This window comes from Bubalus bubalis, chromosome 24 (assembly GCF_019923935.1).
Source record: "Bubalus bubalis isolate 160015118507 breed Murrah chromosome 24, NDDB_SH_1, whole genome shotgun sequence".
In the NCBI taxonomy this organism is placed as follows: domain Eukaryota; kingdom Metazoa; phylum Chordata; class Mammalia; order Artiodactyla; family Bovidae; genus Bubalus; species Bubalus bubalis.
The window spans coordinates 7,877,704-7,900,090 of NC_059180.1; the positions used below are offsets into that span (position 1 = coordinate 7,877,704).

General features: G+C 50.5%; 2 long non-coding RNA genes and 1 other non-coding gene across 3 annotated transcripts; all 3 read right to left on the bottom strand.

Annotated features, from left to right (window-relative positions):
* Positions 1 to 817: 817 nt before the first annotated feature.
* LOC112581774 lies at positions 818 to 5,738 on the bottom strand. Its single transcript, XR_003106406.2, has 3 exons — positions 5,559 to 5,738; positions 2,328 to 2,397; positions 818 to 1,146 (listed from the first exon to the last, which is right to left on the bottom strand). It is a non-coding gene; the product is annotated as an uncharacterized LOC112581774 (long non-coding RNA).
* Positions 5,739 to 11,244: 5,506 nt separating this feature from the next.
* Positions 11,245 to 12,559, bottom strand: LOC123331587. The gene is made up of 2 exons (XR_006548305.1): positions 12,270 to 12,559; positions 11,245 to 11,559 (listed from the first exon to the last, which is right to left on the bottom strand). It is a non-coding gene; the product is annotated as an uncharacterized LOC123331587 (long non-coding RNA).
* Positions 12,560 to 15,238: 2,679 nt separating this feature from the next.
* Positions 15,239 to 15,311, bottom strand: TRNAG-CCC. The gene has a single exon. It is a non-coding gene; the product is annotated as a tRNA-Gly (tRNA).
* Positions 15,312 to 22,387: the final 7,076 nt, after the last annotated feature.

Sequence of the window (22,387 nt, forward strand, 5' to 3'; positions counted from 1 at the left end):
GCATCATCAGAGAGCTTTCTGCAGGCCCATCGCATCCTGGAGACGCTGACTCACAGTGTCAGGCCGCCAGGAAGGCCCCTAGAAGGTCCCCTGGGCCATCCTCACTTTTACCTTCACAGAAATCTGGGTCCTCGACGGGGTCTACTCAAGGTCACAAAACACGGCGGTCATCGCAGTGGAATGACTAGAAGAGAAAAAAATTGACAGGAGGCAGAAAGAATGATGGGGAAAAGGAAGCAGCACTGGGGCTTCCCCAAGGGCTGCTCTTGGGGTACCTCACCTGGAGCCCTAGAGCCACAGAGAAGTAGGGGATCCTGCCAGAGCCTCTCTCAGCCCCAAGGTGCATGACTTGCCAATAGCAACTGTCTGACCAAAAAAGCCCCGCCTTCCACATTAGCCTGCAGGCTCTGTATGAGTTTTCTCTCATTACGTAACAAATTATCACAAATTTAGTGACTTTAAACAACATAAATTTATCATCTTACAGTTCCTGAGGTCACGAGTCGGAAATGGGTTTCCCCGATCTAAATTCAAGAGTGTTGGCAGGGCGATATTCTTTCTAGAGGATCCGGAGGTGAATCCATTTCCTCACCTTTAGCAGCTTCTAGAGGCTGCCTGCATTCCATGCCTGCTCAAGACCTCCTTCCGGTCAGCAATTGCATCACTCCGACCCCAGCTTCCATCATCTCATCTTTTTCTGACTCTCCCGCCTCCCTATTCCATCCTTAAAGGTCTTTTATGATTATATCAGGCCCACCTGGATAATCCAAGATAATCTTCCCATCTCAAGGTCCTTAATTTAAGCACATCTGCACAATCTTTTTAACCATGTAAAGTCATTTTCACCAGCTCCAGGGATTAGGACATGGACATCTTTGAGGGGAAGGCATTGTTCTGCTTCCCACAGGCTCCAAACCCAAGTCCTGGCTGCCAGCCAAAGAACGAGGCAGACACTTATGCTCCAAACTCCATCAGCTCTTGGCAGTATCGGTTTTGTCTCCATTTGTCAGGGAGCGCCCTGCAACCTACTGTGTCATTGGAGGGATGAGGGCTAGAGGAGGGAAAGGAATGACAATGCTGAAGAATTCAGGAGTCGGGGCTTCTGGTTCAGGATGGTGAAGTAGAAGGATGTGTGCTCATCTCCTCCTGTGAGAGCACCAAAGAATGGAGGGAGTCAGGCAGAGAAACAGGGAAGTTCTAGCCACCCAGAGCCTCAGACCTGAGTGCAGCACGCTATCACTTTGCACAGCCCATGGTTATTACCTCTCCAGGTACATCACTGACTCGATAAGACATGAGTTTGAGCAAGCTCCAGGAGTTGGTGATGGACAGGGAAGCCTGGCATGTTGCAGTCCATGAGGTCGCAAAGAGTCTGACATGACTGAGCAACTGAACTGACTGACTGACTGAGGTACACCCACATTCATTGTCTTGAGGTGTATCACAGCTTCCCACCCCTGGACTCCCCTTCCCCATCTAACAAAGTGCTTTCATCGGTGCTCAACTCAAGGGAAGTATTAGCATCCCTTTTTACAGACAGGGAAAACTGAGGCTCAGAGAATGGAAATGATTTATCCAGGTTTGCAGAGTAGATGCAGGACTGGAAGTTAAGATTCTTTTATTTCTTAGCTGCAGCACATGGCATGCAGGATCTTAATTCCCTGACCAGGGATTGAACCTGTGCCCCCTGCATTGGGAGCAAGGAGTCTTAGCACTGGACTTCCAGGGAAGGCCATTTGCTCAACTCCTTAGTTCAGTCTACAAAGTCTCCTGCACAGACTGGCCCTGCTTGTGTTTTTGACATCATCCATCACCACTTGGTGCCAGGATCTCGCCAGGCTGAACTACTTTCAGTTCCTCTAATGTCTGGGCTTTCTTCCCACCGGGCCTCTGCACATGCTGTTCTCTCTGCCTGGAATACACGTCACCCTCTCCCCTCCTTCCCCCTTAGTCAACTCTTATTTAGCCTCATGGCTCAGCTTTCCTTTCTCCAGAAGGCCTTCACGGGTACCCGCTCCGCACCCACGGTCAGGACTAGGAGCCCCCATCACACCATGCACTTGCCCAGGGACAACACTGACCCACGCATCTCAGCGGACTGCTCTGACTCGGCTGTGTCCTCCTAGGGCTGGGGCTGTTGTGTTCAACTTTGTGTGCGAGACCTCATACACGGCAGGTGCTCAAATAATAGCTGGCCAGTAAACAGAGGACCTGAGCAAATATTTCTGGAGCACCCGTGTGCTAGTCTGCGCACTGGGCTGGACTCTGGGGCTGCAGAGCCCCAGAAAGATCTAGACCCGTTTCTGTTTGCAGGGCCCAGAGGTTACCTTCAAGGCAAGTCCCGTGATAAGCCACTGAACAAATCAACAGCCAAGAGATTTGGAGCAGTGATTCGTGCTAGGAAGAACATGAAGCAGAGTGTTATGGGAGGGAATGGATGGTGAGGGAAAGCCTCTGAGGAGGTGAGACTTGAACTGGGCCTGGGTGGGAACCAGCCATGAGCCTTTTGTTGACCATGAAAAGGTTTAGGGTAGACCATTCCAGGTCCGTCACTAGGGATTTAGCCTGGCCTGCAGAAGGACCAGAAAGAAGGGCATTGTGACTGGAGCAAAGTGCCAAGAGACAAGTCAGGAAAGCTGGTAAGGGTCAGACCACTCAGGGCTTTCTGGGCCACAGGGAGGAGTTTTATTCTAAGGGCAATGCGCCTCTTAGCCATCTCCCGCATCTTTCAACTTCCTGACTGCACCTTGCCTCTTAAGATTAATTAAAAGGGCCCATTAAAATAGGATACCAAGGATCCCTACCAAAAATCTCAGGAATTCTTATGGAGATTAGTGAAGTGAGTGAAAGTTGCTCAGTTGTGTCCAACTTTTTGCGACCCCGTGGACTACACAGCCCATGGAATTCTCCAGGCCAGAATACTGGAGTGGGTAGGCTTTCCCTTCTCCAGGGGATCCAGAGATCAAACCCAAGTCTTCTGAATTGCAGGAAGATTCTTTCACCAGCTGAGCCACAAGGGAAGCCCAAGAATACTGGAGTGGGTAGCCTATTCCTTCTCCAGCAGATCTTCCCAACCCAGGAATCGAACTGGGGTCTCCTGCATTGCAGGCAGATTCTTTACCAACTGAGCTATGAGGGAAGCCCCTTATGGAGGTTAGGTCCTGCTAAGTCCCCCTGACTTTTGCTGATTTCTGAATCTCCCATCTGCTTTTGGAGAAGGCAATGGCACCCCACTCCAGTACTCTTGCCTGGAAAATCCCATGGAAGGAGGAGCCTGGTAGGCTGCAGTTCATGGGATCGCTAAGAGTCGAACACGACTGAGTAACTTCACTTGCTCTTTTCCCTTTCATGCATTGGAGAAGGAAATGGCAACCCACTCCAGTGTTCTTGCCTGGAGAATCCCAGGGACGGGGGAGCCTGGTGGGCTGCCGTCTATGGGGTTGCACAGTCGGAAACGACTAAAGCGACTTAGCAGCAGCAGCATCTGCTTTTACCTCCTTTGTGACTCCCCCTTTACCTGTTCACTGACTAAGCCCTTCACCCCTAAAGTTCCACCTATTCCAGGCTGCGCACAGTGCACGCTTGGCCACTGATTTGGGGCAAGCATTCAACAAGCAGCTGAGGGACTGCTCTGGCGGTCCAGTGCTTAAGACTCCACCTTCCAATGCAAGGGACTTGGATTTGATCCGTAGTTGGGAACTAAGATCCCACACACCTTGGGGGAACTAAGCCCTCATGCCCGTGGGCTCTGGAACTCATGCAGTGCCACAACTCGAGAGAAGCCCGCGGACAGCAACGAAAGATCCCACGTGCCACAACTAAGACCTGACACAGCCATAAATAGATAAATAAATGTTAAAAAATAAAGATCCAGCACGCCACAACAAAGATCGAAGATCCCCGTGTGCCGAAACTAAGACCCAGCACAGCCAAATAAATAAATGTAAAGAACAACATTAAAGAACCAAACAACTGAAAATTAAAAATTAGATACCCTGGTTTTTTTTAAACTCATGTCCATTATTATTATTTTGGCCATGCCACACAGCCTGTGGGATACAAATTCTCTAACCAGGGATGGAACCTAGGTTCCCTGCTGTGGAAGCTCAGAGTCCTAACCACTGGACCACCAAGAAGTCCCTACACATCCTGTTTTTAAAGAGCTCTTTTGTATATTCACATGAACACACAGGGCCACCATCACCACCACTGCACACACAGGCACATTCCCACATCATTTTTATTTTGATTTTCTCTACTCTAGCCCTAACAGCCTACTCCAAATGAGACCCTCCCTGTCTCCTACCCCAACGTTTGCAAGCCCTCTGACTCCTACATTTTTGCCTTTTCTTAAACAACAGCATTACTGAGATATAATTCACATATCATAGCATTCACCCTTTTAAAGTGTTCAATTCAGTGGTCCGTTAGCTATTTGCAAGGTTGTGCAACCATCACCACTATCTAATTCCAGTACATTTCATCACCCCACCAAAAAAACCTCATACCCATTAGCAGTCACTCGCCATTTCCCCACCCCTGGGGCATCTGGCAGCCGCTAATTCACTTTCTGTCCAGATGGCTTCTAGACATTTTGTAGACATACAATCAGGCCATATGGGAGACCCAGGTTTGATCCCTGGGTCGGGAAGATCCCTGCAGAAGGAAATGGCAACCCACTCCAGTATTCTTGCCTGGGAAATCCAATGGACAGAGGAGCCTGGTGGGCTACAATCCATAGGATTGCACAGCCAGACATGACTTAGCAACTAAACAACAATAGCAAAAATGATAATTCCATGCTTAACATTTTGAGGGATTACCAAATCGTTTTGCACTGTGGATGGGCCACTTTACATTCCCACGTGCACTGCACAGGGGTTCCAATTCTCCACATTTTTGTTAACTCTTGTCATCCCCATCCCCTTAAAAAAAAAAATTCTAGCCATCCTAGTGACTGTGAAGTGTTATCTCCTGGTTTGGGTTTGTATTTCCCTAAAGACTAATTATGTCAAGTGTCTTTTGTTGTTGTTGTTATTGACAATTTGTGTATCTTCTTTGGAGAAATGTCTATCAAGTCCTTTGCCCATTTTTAGATTGGGTTCTTTCCCATTTCTTAGGCAGAACTGTTTGTCTACTGCCTAGCCTCCAGGACTAGCTTTCCAAAACTGTCCCTTTTGTTTTGCTAATCAAAGCTGGATCTCCTAATTTAATTCTGCAGCCACCTATGAAATTAAGTGGTTTCATATACATTGTATTCATTGTCTCATTTCACTGTCTCAACCTAAGAGATGGAGATAAAAATCTTCCTATGATTTTACACAGGAGGATTTAGGGACTGGCTAGGATCACATAGCTAGATAATTAACAGGGTGAGATTCGCTCCCTGAACTGTCAAACTCTAGAGAAGCCCCATGCTTTTCCTACTAACTAGTACAACCGTGTCTCCTGACTTCTGGACGTGTTTATCGCTACTGTACAAAAGGGAAATGCAGGGTCAGAGAAGGATCAGTTTTTCTGGATCACAAAGATCAGGGATCAGGTCTAGGAATTCTCACCTCTGCCCCCAAATCCTCCTCCCAGTCCCACACGCTCAGTGGCGTGGACCTGGAGGGGGTGACTTGGCTCGGCCCTTCCGGCCCAGTCGGGTCGCGCCTTCCTGCTGAGTCACGGCGGAGGGGCAGGGCGGGGTGGACGCCCCAAGAGGAGAGACACTAGGAGCCGCCCTGCGTGAGAACCGAAGCCCCACCTCTGGTTCCGGGGTAGCCTCCTGATTGGAGAGCCATGGACTGACATAGCCAATCACAGCAAGCTGCGGCGTGCGGGTGGGGCGGAGCCAAAGGCAAAGGCACCACCTCCCCTCCTATCTGAGAATCGGCCCTTTCCGGGCGCGCCCCTCGGGGCTTTGGGGAGCGTGCTGGGCTCCGCTACTGGGGAGGCGGGTGTGCCTGGTACTGGGGTGGAAGCCTGGTGCCACCTATGCGGGGTCAGGAGAAAAAGGTCAGGAAGAGCGCCCAAGAACCTGGGGTGAAGGCGAGCTTTTCTAGTCTGTCCGGCCATTCTCAGTTTACAAAGAGCGTTTGACACTCCACCCGCCCCCAATCGGGCCAGGCTGGGATCTTTATTCTTGTTTTAGGGGAGGATTACCCTGCAGAGGACTATTAAAATTATAAGGCCAGTTTTTATTAAAACTGGCATTTGGAAGGGGCAGGCCCAGGTACTTGCAGACAGGTGTACTAGGCTGAGAGTTTCACGACCAGCCGCTTAGGGGCACCCGGACAAAGGCCTGGGCGTGCAAGGTTGGTCCTGAGGGTCTTTGAGATATAGACAAGGGGCAGGGAGGGTGGTCTCTGGATCTCAGCCATTTGTTCATCAAACTCATAGTCTAGGCCCTGTCTCTCCCTACCCCCACCCCGCCCCCTCCCCTGCACCGCCCTCCACCGCTCTGCACGTCTCTGGCCTCTGCCCTTGGTCTTGGTCTGCTTAAGCTTATCTTACCCTCAAAGACTGCTAGCAGCCTTTCTTCCTCTCAGCCTCACTCAGCTACTCAGCAAATATTAATATTTGAGCCCTTCCTTGTGTCAAACTGGAACAAACCGCTTCCCACCAGGTCTCTGCTCCTATAGAGTTTACAGTCTAGGCAGGAGATAGACCAATGATTCCATGAAATACTGGTGAGAGTTGGATGGGAGAAGAATAGAGTGCTAAGTCTAGGGCAGCTTTCAGGGCATTCTTGCCTGGAGAATTCCATGGACAGAGGAGCCTGGTGGGCTATACAGTCCATGGGGTCACAAAGAGTCAGACATGACCGAGCAGTGTAACACTAAAACTAAATGAGTACTCCATGGAGACTCGAGAGTCCCTGGACAGCCGGGAGAGCAAACCAGTCAATCCTAAAGGAAATTGCCCACGAATATCCATTGGAAGGACTGAAGTTGAAGCTCCAATACTTTGGCTACCAAATGCTAAGAGCTGACTCATTGGAAAAGACCCTGATGCTGGGAAAGATTGAAGGCAAAAGGAGAAGGGGGCTGCAGAGCATGAGATGGTTAGATAGCATCACTGACTCAATGGACATGAATTTGAGCAAACTCTGGGAGATAGTAGAGGACAGAGGATCGTGGCATGCTGCAGTCCATGGGGTTGTAAAGAATCTAACGATACTTAGCAACTGAACAAAAACAATTGAGTCTAGGAGGAGGGACCAGGGAAAGCTTTTGAAAGAAAATAGCTTTTAACCAGATGAAAGGGAGCCTGGACTTCTTGGAGGAATGGAAAAAGAAGCAGGTGGCTGGAACAGAGGCTCAAGGGAGACAGTGGATTGAGACGGGAGGAGAGCCTTTGTAGGCTCATTAATGCTTAGGAAGATTATCCTGATGGCACTAGGAAGCTAACCAGAGGATTTTAAGCAGAAGAGAGACATAATAGGATTTGAGTTTTAAAAAGATCACTCTAAGCATCCTGTGGAGAAGGGGTAGATAGTAGGGGAAGAAGATGGAAACAGGAAAACCAGCTGCATTAATTCAGGGGAGCCGTGATGATGGTTCAAACTCTGGTAGAAGCGGTACAGACCATGAACAGAGGGATGAACTGTTGACCTGTCCAAGGAGGGCTGTAATGCTTTGGGAGCCTAAGAGTGGCACTCCCTCTGTGGGGTCCCCTTTATTCACTCATTTATTCTTTCATTCAACAAATACTTGAGCACCACTCTAGCCAGAAATTATGCCTGGTTTCCCAGGGAGAGAGGCTGCCATCTGACCCAGCTGGGCTGGAAGGGAAAGGGTAATGTCTGCAGATGGATTGGTACAGACCTCACTGGGACCCCACAGCTGTACAATACTGGGACATTGGTGTGGCGTTCCTCTGCATTCCAGCTCCTACTAGAGCCTCACCTCATCTCTGCTGCCAGCCAGCCAGTGAATTCAATTCCTACTTGGCTGATGAAGAAACTGATGCTCAGAGAAGGGACTGACCTGTCCAAGGTCACCACCCTGAGCTAGAGGCAGACTTGGAACAGGCTCCCACTGGCTTCTCTTCCCACCACAGTCTGGCTGCCCACATTTGGGTTGTTTTAGGCTCCGAGAGCCTCTCCACCACTGTCAGACAGGAGGAGAAGCTGCAGACAGAGGGGCGCCTGCTCCCTGCCTCTCTGCGTCCAACTCCGGCCCCGAGATTGCAGTATTATTAGCAACAACCCACGACTGCGCAGAGCTGTGCAGCCTCCAGCTTGCCAAGGGACTTCACATGCAATATCTCATTTGATCCATCTGGCCTCGCCAGGAAGTGAAAATTATTATCCCCACTTAACAAGTGAAGAGACTAAGGCTTAAAGACATAAAATATTATGCATCTGATGAACTCCACTGAGGTTCAAAAACATATGTATCCATTGACCTCTGATCCCCTGCAACTGTGCTGGGTTCCATAGAATGCAAAGATGAATAGGATCTGTACTCTGACCCCAAAGAGGAGACAATCTGTAAGGATACTGTGCATATACATTCCTAGCCCTTGAGTAAGACCCTGGTGTATGCAGCTTTGGAGAAATGTGGGCTCAGAAGCAGGAGTCACTCCTAGGGACTTCCCTGGTGGTTCAGGGGCTAATTCTGCATTCCCAATACAAGGGGCCTGGGTTCAATGCCTGGTCAGAGAACTGGGTTCCACATGCCGCAACTAAGAGTTTGCATGCCGCCATGGCGCAAGGAAGATCGAAGAGCCCTTGTACTGCAACTAAGACCTGGCACAGCCAAATTAAATAAATAATTTTTTTTTTTAAAGAAGTCACTCCTAGAAGAAGTTCTGGGAAGCCTTCTGGAAGAGGAAGCACTTAAGCTGGAGTTGGAGGCCAAGGACTTGGATAGACGGGACTAGGGCCCCCTTGATGTCCCTTCCCAGCATCCTGGGCTCCTCTTTTCATCATGTGTCTTTATTTGTCTCACCCGCCAGATATGATGCACCTAATGAGTACCCAACATTTGAATCAACGGAGGGACAAGTAAATGGTGGGGAGGCAGAATGAGGCCAGTGTGCAGGCAACCCTGATGATCAGGAGGGTCTCCTCCGGCCCAGTTGTGGAGGGCTGCCATCTGGGGCAGAGCTCTTAGGTAGGTGGGACAGAGCGATGATACATGTCCTTTTGTCCCTGTGTCACTGGAGCTTGGCAGCCAGCATAAGTGCTGGGGTTTAGGGGTGAGGGGAGGTGGGTTGTTGTTGTTTAGTCTTCCAGTCGTGTCTGACTCTTTTGCAACACTATAGACTGTAGTCCGCCAGGCTTCTCTGTCTGTGGGATTCTCCAGGCCAGAATACTGGAGTGGGTTGCCATTTCCTTCTCCTGGGGATCTTCCCAACCCAGCGATGGAACCCGAGTCTCCTTATTGGCAGGTGGATTCTTTACCACTGAGCCACCTGGGAAGCCTGGGGAGGAGCTTTTAATTAGTGAGATCTTTATCAGTGATTCCTGGGTTGGGAAGATCCACTGGAGAAGGGATAGGCTACCCACTCCAGTATTGTTTGAAACGCTGGACTGGAAGAAACACAAGCTGGAATCAAGATTGCCGGGAGAAATATCAATAACCTCAGATATGCAGATGACACCACCCTTTTGGCAGAAAGTGAAGAGGAACTCAAAAGCCTCTTGATGAAAGTGAAAGTGGAGAGTGAAAAAGTTGGCTTAAAGCTCAACATTCAGAAAACGAAGATCATGGCATCCGGTCCCACCACTTCATGGGAAATAGATGGGGAAACAGTGGAAACAGTGTCAGACTTTATTTTTAGGGGCTCCAAAATCACTGCAGATAGTGACTGCAGCCATGAAATTAAAAGACGCTTCCTCCTTGGAAGGAAAGTTATGACCAACCTAGATAGCATATTCAAAAGCAGAGACATTACTTTGCCAACAAAGGTTCGTCTAGTCAAGGCTATGGTTTTTCCAGAGGTTATGTATGGATGTGAGAGTTGGACTGTGAAGAAGGCTGAGTGCCGAAGAATTGATGCTTTTGAACTGTGGTGTTGGAGAAGACTCTTGAGAGTCCCTTGGACTGCAAGGAGATCCAGCCGGTCCATTCTGAAGGAGATCAGCCCTGGGATTTCTTTGGAAGGAATGATGCTAAAGCTGAAACTCCAGTACTTTGGCCACCTCATGCGAAGAGTTGATTCATTGGAAAAGACCCTGATGCTGGGAGGGATTGGGGGCAGGAGGAGAAGGGGATGACAGAGGATGAGATGGCTGGATGGCATCACTGACTCGATGGACATGAGTCTGGGTGAACTCCGGGAGTTGGTGATGGACAGGGAGGCCTGGCGTGCTGCGATTCATGGGGTCGCAAAGAGTCGGACACGACTGATCGACTGATCTGATCTGATCTGATGGCTCAGTTGGTAAAGAATCTGCCTGCAATGTGGGAGACCTGGGTTTCAATCCGTGGGTTGGGGAGATCCCCTGGAGAAGGGAAAGGCTACCTGCTCCAGTATTCTGGCCTGGAGAATTCCATGGACTGTATAGTCCATGGGGTTGCAAAGAGTCGGGCACGACTGAGTGACTTTCACTTTTAGCAGTGGTGCAGCCCTGGGAACTGGGGTCACAACCTAATCTCCTGACTCCCCACCTCTGGCACAAACGGCTTGGCCAGATTTTTGGAACTCTCCTCAAACGATGCCAGGAACAGAAGATGTCAGTTGCCTCCAAGTTCTTGTGAGACCTGAAGGACAGCCTTGACGCCCAGGTTACTCAGGTCCCCTGTGGGGCAGGTGAAGACATGTCACAACCGCTGAGCATTGGGTGGCTCTTTCCAGCTTACTGATGGCGATGAAGGGAGGTTAATGGCTGCCAGACCTCACAGTTAGTGAGAGGCAGACTGGGGTTGGAGGGGAGTGCTGTGTCCATGCCTCCAAAGCAGACCCCTTCTCCCACTTCCTGCTGCCCTTGAGGAAACCCTGGGGGCACTCTTCAGTCTTTAGCAAGAGTCACCTGACTGGGCTTCCTGCAGCAGGTGGTGCAGATGGAAGGGATGCTGTGGCTGCCTGGCCTGGCGGCCTCTGCCTTCCCAGAACAGCCATCCATCTTGCACTGATTGGGTCCATCCCAGCAGCTTCCGGAATGAGCCATGGGCACGTGGCCAGCGAGCTCAGCACCTTCTCTCCACGATTCTGTCTCAGCCATCCTGCTTTCCTGTCTGTCTCTCTGTCCTGTCGGATCCTTGTCCCTCTGTCTCTGTTTATTTCTCTTTTCTCTCTTTTTTTTTGTTGCCTGCCTCGCGGCCTCCTCCTTGATCTTTCCCTGCCCCAGGAGTATCCCCAGGACCTTCAGTGCCTGGGGAATTACGGCGGCCCCTACTCTGCCTGCTGCCTGTTCTCAGCCACCTGCATGACCCAGTGGACAAAGCAAGTACACGGCAGGGGAATACCGTGGCCACACTCCCTTTTGCTCAAGCCCTTGGCTTCCTCTTCTCTGGTTGTGAAGTTCAGGAGGCCCAAATCATCCCGTCTTCCTCCCAAGGTAGAAGTGTTGGCCCAGAGATCAGAGTTACGGGAGCAAGATGCAAGGGTGGCAGGGCCCTGTGCCTGGCAGAATGGAAAGACATGAAGGTTCAAGCCACTAGCTGCCCCATGTGCCACGCTGCTTCTTCCAAACCCCCTGGGCAGACCCCCCTTCCTTGGGGCCCAAAGCTTGTAGCTCTGTGAACTATCCCTGTGCCCTCAAAGCCTGGTCCTGGGTGGCCTTCCTGAGCCTTTGACCCCTAGTGGTCATTTTCCCCCTTCCCCAGGCCCTGCCTCATCCTGGGGACTTCCAGCATCCACAGGACATGGTGTCTTCAACCAGAGCCTCTCAAGGGAGTCTTTGCTCTAGCACCTGTCCACTCTCCAGAATTTCCTGCTGCTCTTGGGGGGCTTCCCACTCTCCTGATGCTCTGGCACCCCCACTTCACTGCTCCCTCTGCCTGCTCTTCCCTGTCCCTGAGCCTTCCAGCCTCTGACCTCCTCCTGCCTTGATTTCCCCACCTTGCCCCGTCCGTGTCCTTGGCCAGTCCTAGCACCCACTCCTTTGATATATTGAGCCCTCTTGGCCCCCAGTCTCTTGGCCACAGCTGACCACTGCCTGCCCTGGGTGGTCTGACCTCCACCTTCGCAGCTCCTGATCCACAGTGCTGAGTGAGAACTGCTGAAGAAAACCACAGGGCCCAGCAGATGGGGGCCCGGTGCACGCGGCCTCCAGGCCCAGCTGGTTCTTCTCCCAGCTCACTCCCCCACCCTCCCCAGAGGCTCCCTCAAACCTTCAGCCTGTTCACCAGCCTCTTCCCCTCCTCCTCCCATGACTCAGCAGATGACTTCAGCTTCTTCTTGGGGAAGAAGTTTCCCAGGAACCTCCCTGCTCTCCACTCGAAAGTCTCCACCTGCCTTCCTTCCCCGCTGACCTCTCCTCCAGGGCTCCAGACCTCTCCCACATCAATTCATCTACCTGCTCCTCCCACCTCACCCCCATCCTTCCAGCCTCTCCCCGAGGCTTTTAAACAAGCCCCAGCCTTTTGCAGACAAAGAAAACCCTCCCTCGGTCCTGAGGCACCAGCACTATCAGCTTCTCCCTCCTTCATCTGGCCATTAAATGACGGATGAAGAGAGTCATTTCTGTCACACAGTATTGTAAGTCAACTGTACTCTAGAATAAAATTAAAATTAAATTGAAAAAAAGAGAGAGACAACAGTCATTTCCAAATTCTGATTCACCACCTTGCTAACCCCTGCCATCCTGAGCCGCTACAGCTCAACTCCACTAAAATCTCACTTGCCGAGGTTGACAAAGATGCCCTGGCTCAGCAAAGGCCTGCTCTGTGTCCTTCCAGTTTTCTGGAGGCACTTGGCACCGTGAGGAATGGATGGTCACATCTAGTGCTTCCCGGTGATCCCTCCAGGTCTCCTGAGCCCGTGTTCACTGGCCCACCCTGATCTCGGGTGGTCTCGGCCTGCACTGGCTTGGAGCGGGGCTTGGGTTCCCAGCCAGAGATTGAAGCTGGGTCACGATGGAGAAAGCACCAGACCCTAGCTACTAGACCCATGATCAGTGACAAGGGCCCTGGCCCTTCAGCTTTGCAGAAAAGAACTCCCATAAAAACGGAAAGTAGTGAAGCAAGTAAAGTATTTATTAAGAGGAAACAAGTACAGTACATGTGGATAGATAAGCACATGGACAGACTCAGAGGGAGAGTTCTTGAATTGCGCCCTCGTGGCAGTTAGAATTACTTTTGTGGGGTATTTCTTCTGGGTTTCCTTTAGCCAATCATTTTGATTTGCCTGGTTCACAGTCTATATTTGGTCCATCTCAGGATCCTCCCATGTGTGTGCACGCGTTTCTTAGCCAAGGTGGATTTTACCAAAAAGGCGTCTGGGTAAGGAACATCCCTTGACATGACTCTCCCTTGACCTCCAAGAAGCCTTTTCTGCACAAGTGTGGTTGGGGAGGTCTCCTGACTTTGAGAAACGAAATATGTGGTCTGGGCAGGGCCCAGCCTCCTCCCTTAGTTGTCCTGCTATTCTTGGAGTTTCAGTCCATAGGGAATGAATCTCCAATAGCTTTATTATGGGAGGAAGGGGCGGGCAGGGCCCATCTGCCTTCTGCCTCAACCCCATACCTCACTCCCTGCTCATTTATACTCTTCATTTAAAGAATATATATTTAATTTATTTATTTGGCTGCACCAAGTCTTAGTTGTGGCCCTTGGGATCTTTAGCGGCAGCATACTGGATCTAGTTCCCTGACCAGGGATTGAACCCGGGCCCCCTTACATTGGGAGTGCAGAGTCTTAGCCACTGGACCACCAGGGAAGTCCCCCATTTATATCCTTTAAAGGCCCATGGGTCCACCACCCACTGCAAACTCAAATTTCTATGTTGGGACCCAATCTGGGCATCTCACCTCCCAAACTGAACTTGTCATTTTTCCCTTAACCCTGCTCTGTCGAGGAGAATGGGACTCTCCTTGTCCACCCACTTGTCTAGGAGTCGTGCTGGGCATTTCCTCCGGTCACCACTGCTGCCCTACCCTCACTCCCACACCTCCCACAGTGGCTGTTATAGGAACACCTCCACCCCAGTGGTCTCCCTTCCTCTGGTCTCCCCATCCGGCCCACCCTCTACTCCAGCTTCCAGAGTGACCATTCTAAAATGCAAACCTGACTCCTCCTCTCCCTTGCTTGAAATCTCCCCTGGCTGAAAAATCCAAAGGGCAGAATCTGGTCCAATCTGATACAATCCAGTCTCAGATTCCCAACCTCAGGACTTTCTTAGGACTGGTTTTATTTATCCTCCCCTCCCTGACACCCCCAAACCCAGGAAATCCCCAAAGTTTTCTTTGGAGGCTTCTGATTTGCACAGGCTGTCTAGAGTTCAGGTTATTTCAACAAAGAGCAGAAAGTGTCAAGGTTTTAGTATTAACCCAAGTGGCTTTTTCTGTGCTGATGGATCATTAGTTCTGCGTTCCAGAATTAACAGAGATCCAGAGAAGATGTGTGATTCGTTTAAGGTTATTTAGCCCATCATTGGTTCAGCCAGTGTCCAGTGTTGTTTGCAGCCCCAGGTCCCTGAATCCAGCATGGACAGCCACTGCCTTGGGCAGGATGCCTGGAAACTGCTGTCCCTCCAACTTCTCCAGGAGGGCCTTGGCTTGGACTCATCCTCCTGGGGAATACACTCCTTCCCACTCTCATGAGAGAGCAGGTCATTCACTTCCTCTGTCAGGCTCCTCCTCCTACCCAGCTTTAATCTGCATCCTCCCATGGGAGTGGTTAGAATTAAACCCAGCTGTGTGTGGGGAGTCGGCCTGCCTCCACCCCTCCAGTGAAGTACAGGAGACATGTGAACCTCCTTCATGACTCAGCCCTTTCATTTACTAGCTGTGTGACCTAGACAGGTTACGTAACCTCTCTGTGCCTTGGACCCCTCATCTATAGTGTGGAAGAATGGGGATAAATGCATATGCACTCCTGTGTTTTCTCACTTAGTGGCCTTTCCTTGCCATTTGAGTGTTAGAAACAAGATGAAGACTTAGGGGGAGATATTATAGACTTTGAGGCAGCCTCTGATACAGGCACTTGGCTCAGCCCAAGTTGGTGTGACTGCCCTGCCTGGGGTTGGAGGCCCAACCTCCACTTGTCATAAGTGCTCTTAGGCTTTGTATAACCCTCTGGGCACACATTTCTTTCTTCTCTCTCACTCTCTTTTTTTCCTAGTTGTAATATATGGGATCTAGCTCCCTGGCCAGGGATCGAACCTGGGCCCCTTGCATTGGGAATGCAGAGTCTTAAGCACTGGACCACCAGGGAAGTCCCTGGGCACAGGTTTCTTGGCTTGGACGAGGAGAGAGGTCAGGAGCTCAGTACCATATATCTTGGTCATCCATCTCTTTGGCCATCTCTCCATTCCTGTCATGCACCAGACATTATAGATGGGGGCGGGGAAGGAACGTGCTAAAATCTACTCTTTGTTCCTGGAGAAATTTGTTCAGCGTGGAGACAAAAGGGCTTTATTTGTTCTGGCCTTAAATGTAAAAGGCTTTGGGGGAGAAGAAGGGTTCTCCTTTTTCTTATGACGTCCAAAGGTAGAATAAGGAACAATGGGGAAAAGGACGTGGGAACCTGTTGTCCCACAGAGGAAGCGGGGGTTCAGGAAACGGTAAACTACCTGTGGCCAGAGGTGTGCGGCAAGGGCTGATACACAGCAGGTGCGGTGCTATATAAGGGATTTCTCTATTGGATGAACAAAGGTCCTCCTGCTGTCCCTTCTGGTTTACCAACCTGTCTGGGAAGTCAGGGAGGGAAACTCTGGTTGGTTCTGAAACCTAGAAGGCAGGGCAAGCCCCATGCTCCTGAGTCATCTCAATTCGCTTCAGGCTTGCTGCAGAGGGAGTGCCTTTTGCTCCTGTCTATCTCCAGGCTCAGAGCACAGAGTTGGTGCTGAGTGTCTGTGCCTACCTCCCATCCCCTAGTGCAGCCTGGGCTCCAGTCTGCCCGCTGGGTCAGCACACCCGCGTTCCTATTACATGATCAAGTGGGGTTTGCAGTCTGGAAGCATTAGTGCTGGGCTGACTCGGCAGAGTAGTCAATGCAAGAAAATGCCAGTTCCGTACCTCTTCGGCCAGCTCTCTGAGGCCTCATGGCCATGCCACTTCCTCTTTGAGCAGCCTAGCCTGGCCTTCTTCAGGGTTCCCAGGGTCTTTTGAGGTCATTCTGGCAGATCATTGATGGTGGCAGAATCCCCCAGAGAGCTTCAGGTTCCCAGACCCCATGGTTGGAGATTCTGATCCACTCTATTGGACCTGGGACTTTGGATTCTAGACAAGTTCCCCTTGTCTGGGTATTGGCAGAGTGGCCATTCTGAAATGCAAATCGGACCCCATCTCTCCCTTGCTTGACATCTGCTCTGGCTGAAGAATCCAAAGGGCAGAAGCTGATCCGTTCTGAGATTCCTAGCCTCAGGGCTTTCTCAGAACGGGTTTTATTTCTCCTTCCTTGGATGTTGGGGGACTGCGATGCACAGCCAAGTTGAGAACCACTGCTGGGCATTACCTCCGAGTGGCCGGTCTTCTGGCCTTGCTTCTCTACGGATCCCTCACCCCTGATTCCAGTCCCACCCTGCCCAGACTCAGCCCAGGCCATCACTGGACAGCTCCAGCTGGTGGAGAAATTGCCTCCTGGAAATGAACCGAAACTGATGGGCTCTCTGCAGCTTGTTAGTCATTCAGTCATGTCTGACTCTTTGCAACCCCATGGACTGTAGCCAGCCAGGCTCCTCTGTCCATGGGATTTTCCAGCCAAGAATACTGGGCTGGGTGTCCATTTCCTTCTCCAGGGGTCTTCCCCACCCAGGGATCAAACCCGGGTCTCCTGCATTGTAGGCAGATTCTATACTGTCTGAGCCACCAGGGAAGCTTGGCGTCTTCTAAAAACAGAAAGCCCCTGCCTCATTCCCTGTGGTAGGTAGGTTGCCACCAGCCCCATCACTGTGGCTCCCCGCTGAGTCATTTGCTCTTTGTTGGAGTCAAACATCAAGACCTTGACTTCAGACCCCTCTATTCAGAGGGCATGAATACATTCAGAGTCAAGAACACATTCGGGGGCAGGATGGAGAGTTCCCTTTGAGATTTGGGGGGTGTAATGGGAGGCCCACATTGGAGAAGGACTTGGCCCAAGTTCACACAGATGAGTTTGAGGAGACAATTCTATCCTAGGCTCATCTGCCCTGGAAAGTCCATCTCTTGTGAATGGGGACAGACCACACAGCGCATAGAACTTCCCCGACTAGGGATTGAGCTCGTGCCCCTTGCAGTGGAAGCATGAAATCTTAAGCACTGGACTACCAGAGAAATCCAACAAAGGCCTATTTTGCTTTTTTTTTTTTTTTAATGGAGATGAACATTCCCTTGGTGTGGTAAACTTTGAAGTGGGCCTCTTTAGGGGAATGCAAAACTTGAAATGGAAAACTTGAAATGGAAAGATGTATCAGCCCTATCAGTTTTAGAGGATCCGAGAGACCCTAGATTTAGGGAAGCTGGTTTGGTGAGCAGTGGTCAGACACACGGAACAGAGAATTTCTGTGGTTGTCAGCCCCACGTCAAGAGGCTGTCTTTGAAATCCTGTCTGGCTCTTCTTAAAGACCGTCCTGTCTGGCTGTGGCCCTATCTGCTCCTGGATTTGTCTACACTTCTGCCTTCCTGAGTTTTGGCCACAATTTGATCATGGCCATTTGTTTGGAGGCAAAACCTTTTAAGTCCTCTTCAAGAGGTAAGACCATCGCCAGGTGATTCATTCTTGAAGCAGAGCCTTTTTCATTGAATGAAACTTCCCTGAGCATCTGCTCCATGCCAGGCTCAGAGCTCAGAGGTGACTCAGATGGATCTGTCTTTGAGAAATCCACTTGTAAGACCACAGGGGAAGACAAAGTCCCATACGCAGTGACAAGGTCTAGAACCAGTGCTGGGAGCTGGAGGGAGCTCCTGGGGGAATGGTCAGTTCAACATGCAGTGTCTAAAAGCTGAAGAGGTGGGACGGTATGGGGGGTAAGAGTTGAAGGAGTTGAGATCCACTGCTGGGCAACACCTTTGCGTGGCCAGTATTCTGGCCCTGCTTCTCTGTTGGTCCCTCACCCCTGATTCCTGTCCCATCCTCCCATCCCTATCCCAGCCTTTGAAAAGGCCCAAAGTCGGAAGAGGGCACTGCCTGGTCAGGAAATGCCAGTCAAGTGTCCTATGTGAGATGTAGCCAGGGAGGTAGGAAGGAACCTCGGGAGAAGCCTGTGAACTCCAGGCTAGGGAGCAGGGACTTTGATGCATATGCAATGGGAGTGGCACGCATGGCAAAGCCAAGGCGAGGGAAGGAGAAGATCAAAGTGTTAGTTACTCAGTCGTGTCCAACTCTTTGCAACCCCATGGACTGTAGCCCGCCAGGTTCCTCTGTCCATGGGATTTCCCAGGGAAGAGTTCTGGAGTGGGTTGCCATTTCCTTCTCCAGGGGATCTTCCCAACCCAGGGATCGAACCCAGGTCTCCTGCATTGCAGGCCGATTGTTTACCATCTGAACCGCCAGGGAAGCCCAGGAGAAGATGGGAAGCACATATAGAACCATCTTTCAGTTCTTATACTGGAGACGCTGGGGAGACACTCAGGTAGGGTAATTGACAGGCTGGAGGACCTTAAGAAGCATCCATCCAATTCTGTTATTTTACAGATGTACAATCTGAGGCCCAGAGAGGTAAAGTCTCTTGTTCAAGGTCACCCCGCAGGATCAATATCAAAGTCAAGGCTTCAACCGGTGGGTCCTGCCTCCCAGCACAGGCTTCCTCCACTAGTGGCTCCCATATCCTCAGGGAGAGAGACAGCCCACTGAGATCTCCCTGTCGTCCTTTGCCTCTGAATCTGTCATGCGCCCTGCCCCTACTGCAGACCTGCCTGTTAGGGCAGCAGCTGGGAAGTGTTCCCAGAGGACAGGGTGGGGAGCGTTGCTGGTCTGCTTCGGAAGATGCTGCTGCTGCTGCTGCTGTTGCTGCCTCCGCACCAATCAGGGAGCTTTCTAGCCGCAGGAGGAAGCCAGGAGCCAGGGGATGGGGCTGCAGTGATTTACGACTGCCCAGAAACAGCAGGACACTAATGTCTCCGGCTGGCCTGTTTGTCCACCAGCTCAGCCCCAAGAAGATACCTCTAAAGATCATATCCTCCAGCACTAGAGATGGAGCAAAGGGTTAGCCACACAGGGCACCTGCCCAGTGCCCCTGTGTCAAGTCGGTCCCCAGAGGGCAAGGCTCCTCCTTTCCCGAGAGGTAGACTCTCAACAGTTTGGGCAGGAAAGGGTGCCCTTACTGCCTGAAGTCCAGAAAATCTGCCTGGGTTTGAATTCAGGCTCTAGGGGTCGCTGATGTGTGACCATTGGCCAGTCATACAGCTGATATCTCTGTGTCTAAAAAAAAACCGAGATGGGGACTTCCCTGGTGGTCCAACGGTTAAGACTCTGGGCTTCCTCTGTACAGGGTGCAGGTTTGATACTGGCCGGGATCTAAGATCTCACATGCCGCACAGCCAGAAAATATTTAAAAATAAAATAAAAAACAAAGATGACTCTGAGCCTCTCAGCTCTGGCACTGAAGCAGCTCCCAGGTCTGTAGACAGATTCCCTGCTTCCACAGCTAAAGAATGTGAACAGCCTTCCATTTCAGATGAGGAACAGGCCAACTCTAATCTAGAACTCATCATGGCTGGGTGGAGCATTGAGTTTAATTCCTCACTTCAAAGGTGGCGAAATTAAGAGCCAGAGAGAACATAGGTCTTGCACACAGAGCTGGGGGCCAGGCAGAAGGCAGCATGGCTAGTTCTCCACGTCCCTGCTCCACGTTTCTTTCAGCAGTACCACACAGGGTGGAGGAGGAAACCAGAATACTAAGCCACTTGCTCTATGTCATGTCACCATGCCTGTAAAGCAGCCCTCTAAACAGCTGGGGCCACTGGGCAGCTGCAGCAGTAAGCCTAGAGTCTTACAAAGAATCGAAAGGGAAAGGAAGGCAGGGCCATCAGAGAGGGGTCTCAACATGGAGACTGCTGATATCATTCCTGTTTCCCTTTAGAAAATCCTTTTCTTTGCATCAGCTTTACTTTTTCCCCCAAACAGATTTGGCCTGGATTTTTTTTTTTTTTCCTTTCCATTGAACTGGTCAGGGAAAGAAGTGAGGTGGAGAAAGGCAGCCTGAAATGTGCCAGAAAGTTCCCGAGATTTAGCTTCTGGGCCCTGAATCACTGACTGGGTCCTGAATCACTGATCCATTTAATATACCTGCGGACAAGCAGGGTTGGCTGTAATGGTTCCTTGTTACAGACCTGGGATGCCTGGGCCAGAAAGATTGAGGCTTGTCCTGTAGGGAGGAAGAGAAAGGAAGAGGAAGGACTTGGCAAATAGGCATGTAAGAGACAGAAGGAAGTGGGAGGGTTTATTCACCAGCAGGATTTCATGTTGCTGGGTGGTGTAGTAAGAGAGGAGGGACCAGATCCCATGTTGGAGGAGGGGTGAAGAGAGCTATTTCTAGGCTCTTCTCACTCAGGCCATCTCCTCCACTCCTGCCAGAGGAGTCTCCCTGAACACATGCGTGCATTCATTCATTTCTTCATTTCACACATTCTACATATGGATGCTGTGCCAGGCGCTGTACTCAGCACTGGGGAAGCAACGATGATGGAAACCAAATGCAAGCCTAGTCCTTTCCTGCCCTGGTTAAAATCTCTCACAGGGATTCTATTTATTTGGGAAGAAAGACTTCACTCCCTGGCCTGCCATTCAGGGCTCCCCAAGTTCCGTAACTCCCCAAGTTCCATCCCCAGTCCCTACTACCCATCACTTCAGGCACCAAACACACTGGATTCTCTGTCTTACAATACATATGTCAGGAGGGAATCTGCCTCTGAGTCCCTTGCTTGTCCCCTCTGCCTGCTTTCAAATTCTACAGATCTTTTTTTTTCTTAAAAAGTTTTTTTTTGTTTTTGCCTTTCATTTCACTTTAATTAATTAATTTATTTTAAATCCTATACATCTTTAAGGGAGTGGGTTAGAAATGGTACCAGCTTTTCAGAACCTCTTCCTGGGAATTCCTTGGGGGTCCAGTGGTTAGGACTCTGTTCTCTTGCTGTGCAGGGTCAGGGTTCAATTCATGGTTGGGAAGCTGTCTAGGAGCAGGCCAAAAAAAAAAAACAAACCACACACCAAACAACAAAAAACAAAACCTTTTTCTATCTAGCATGAAAGAATTAAAAAACAAAACACTAGTACTTAACACATTCTGAATTCCTGGAGGGCAGGGTTCCCAGCTCTCTTCCTCCAGTGCCTAGCATAGAGCCTGGACTATTTCTTCACAGAAATTCCCTCATTCTCAGTTCTCATACACAACATTTCATGCCCACTATTTTTTTTTTTAACTAGGTATAATTTTCTCTCTCTCTCTTTTTTTTTTAGGTATAATTTTCTAACGTACTCTACCCATTATCTTTAGCCTATTTTCTTGGGCAGAATTTTGTGTTGTTGTTGTTCACTGGTGTACCGCATTGCTTAGAACAGCTCTTGGAACATAGTAGGTGCTCAATAGATAAGTACCAAATAAATAAAATGCGCACTCAAAACTTTGGGGTATGTGAGCTACATGGAATATCAAAAAAAGGGAAGCATGTTAGCAAGAATTAGTCAGCCTGACCCCAGCGTGTATATCCTACGCGGGGAGAGAAGTGTTGGTCAACCCCCAGACACAACCCAATGGTAAGCATTCATTGGCTCTGGTAACTGAATTGAATCTTTAACGCTCCACCCTGGAGAGGAAGAAAGGGCTCCCCAGGGGTCAGGCTGCAAACAGCTGCATCCTTTCCTTATATTAACCAGAAAGCCTGGCCAGTATTTGTCTTTCCACATTTCCACCTGTCAGGTCCAAGAACCTCGAGGCGGGGAAGGAGAGATGGAACCTTGTGGGGGAGGGTGGCAGTCCCCCCAAGGTTTGGCTCTTAATTCAACCACCTCTGAGGTGGGTACCACCCAGCCAGTTTGGATCAATAGTGAATGCGTCCCATCTTCCCAGTCTCCCGGGGGCCTGCTGCTTTATCTCGGAAACAAGGTCCAGGGCTGAGGTCCTGGCCCCCTCCCCCAGTAATTTCCCGGAGAATATGGGGCGGGGCCGTGAATCAGCACTCGCTCGGACTCGGGCAGCCTTAGTCCCCGCCAGGGGTCCCCAGTAGCCGCGGAATTAGACCTCCCCCGCCCCCCCCCCCGCGCCCCACACCTCCTCAATCGTCCTTCATCTGCCCGCTATGACCACTGGGAGATGTAGTCTTGACCGCCCCTTTGTCCTTGATCTCCCCAACATATCACCCCATCCCAGGGTG